The sequence below is a fragment of the Panthera uncia genome (assembly GCF_023721935.1).
Source record: "Panthera uncia isolate 11264 chromosome D3 unlocalized genomic scaffold, Puncia_PCG_1.0 HiC_scaffold_8, whole genome shotgun sequence".
NCBI lineage: Eukaryota > Metazoa > Chordata > Mammalia > Carnivora > Felidae > Panthera > Panthera uncia.
The window spans coordinates 8,839,470-8,841,958 of NW_026057586.1; positions in this window are offsets into that span (position 1 = coordinate 8,839,470).

Here is a 2,489-nt window from a genome sequence, read left to right on the forward strand (position 1 = left end):
CCCCAAGGACAGGGGAAATGCTTGGTATCATTTCACTTTCAAAGATATCCAGTTAACTGATGGATTAACTGCATTAACTATTGAGTTCAATCATGTAATTAGATCTCTTGTTGTCAATGTCATTTCTGAGAACTAACAGGCCACTTCTCAGGCAGGGATACCACTGATCAAATGTGTTCTCATCAACAGGATAAAACAGACCAGTTATATAAAGAAAGGAAGCAGGGTATGGAGTATTAGCATCTACACTCCGTTAGGCAGAGACTAAGTCTCTCTCATTCACAGTGTATCTTTGGTGCCTACCAGAGTGCTCTTGCATCATAAGTGTTCACAGATATTTGTTGAATAAATAAGTGAATGCTTAAATAGAATGGAACAACTTTCATGCATCACACATCATCAATATGTTATATAAATGATTTCTTCATTATAAATGATCTCATTTATATTTCTATGAGCAGTTTCAATCAAGAATCTGGGACTTCGTGATGTTTAAAAATGTATCCAGATTCTGGAACCAATATATGCCTGACTCTGAAGTCCACACTTCTTTTCCTACACCATACTGTTATCCTTTACACATGCTGAGTCCATTTATCTTAGACTCCAATATTTCCAGGTAGTACAAACAATTGAAGTTTTAGACAAATTATAACCTTTGACTCATTTATTGTATGAGCTTTGTATAAGCCATTGGCAGGAGAATATTGTTTGACCTGTGAAAAGCTTGAAGAACAAGCTAAAATTTAATATTGTCCTGATTCATTTGCACTTGATATTTCAAATTTTGCTTAAGGTAATAATTTGTAATTTTCGATTTAGAGAGAAGTGTCCATGCTGCACTTTCATTAATAAATATAATCCATAAAGAAAAGTAATGAGCGCAAATTAAACTTGAATAAACCTTGGAAGGAAAATCATCTCAAAAAAGAATTGCATCTTAAAACAGATATGTAAAAAAGGCAGTGCCACAAAATCATTCATTACATAATGAAGTTTAATAATAATAGTCATTTATGGAAATTATGACAATCATAGTCATTATGGAAATATTTTAACAATACCTTTGGTATTCATGACTTAATGTATGTGAAATAACACTCAATTACTAACTTTAAATCAATTGAACAATTATGTCTATTGGAGTTATTCTAAAAGTGAATTATATTCTTTCTAGCTCCTATCTCCATTAAAATTATATTTTTTTATTTATATTACTAGATACAAGAGCAAGTCAAAGAAATAATAAAAAACTTTAAATCTTGCCTTAATGCAGGTTTTATAAATAATTATAGGTATTTGATCTCATAATCTACTTTATCATTGCTGGTCTAAAGAAACAATAGATGCTTTATTTATTAATGTTTATTCTTGAGAGAGAGAGACAGAGCATGAGTGGGGGAGGGGCAGAGAGCGAGGGAGACACAGAATCCAAAGCAGGCTCCAGACCCTGTGCTGTCAGCACAGAGCCCCACATGGGGCTCAAACTCACAGACCATGAGGTCATGACCTGAGCTGAAGTCAGAAGCTTAATCAACTGAGCCACCCAGGCTCCCTAAGAAATAACAGATGTTTTAAAAGCCAGAATTCCTGATTAATATGAAATTATAAATATTGGTACCATATTTAATTACACAGTTAAAAAAATTTTTTAATGTTTACATTTTGGGGCTCCTGGGTGGCTCAGTCAATTGAGCATCTGACTCTTGATTTCAGCTCAGGTCATGATCTCGCAGTTTGAGTTTGAGCCCCGCATCGGACTCTGCACTCAGTGTGCAGAGCCTGCTTGGAACTCTCTCCGCCCTTCCTGTGTGTTCTCTGTCTCTCTCTCTCTCAAAATAAATTAAATAAACTTAAAAAAAAGTTTACATTTTCTCTTAGTTCCCTTTCTAGGTTGATTTTGAAAATTTCATTGTCCTTACATATTTAAAAGACAACCTATATTGTTATAGCCATTATTATAATATCCGATATTTATTATTTTTTATTTTTTTTAATGTTTATTTATTTTTGAGACAGAGAGAGACAGAGCATGAATGGGGGAGGGGCAGAGAGAGAGGGAGACACAGGATCGGAAGCAGGCTCCAGGCTCCGAGCCATCAGCCCAGAGCCCGACGCGGGGCTCGAACTCACGGACCGTGAGATCGTGACCTGAGCTGAAGTCGGATGCTCAACCGACTGAGCCACCCAGGCGCCCCATATAATATCCGATATTTAAAGGCTATGAAGTTTTGTGTATTAACTTTCTCACCAAATGTTAGCAAAAACTATGATATATCCATCTTGGTTTTCTTTTCATCCTGATATTTTATCCAGTTTTAACAATGTTCTGCTAAATTATTATTCCTGTCAGAGGAAACTCTGAAATTCATTTATTTTTTAATTTTTTTAAGTTTATTTATTTTTGAGAAAGAGAGAGAGAGAGAGAGCAAGCCTGAGTGGGGGAGGAGCAGAGAGAGAGGGAGACCCAGAATCCGAAGCAGGCTCCA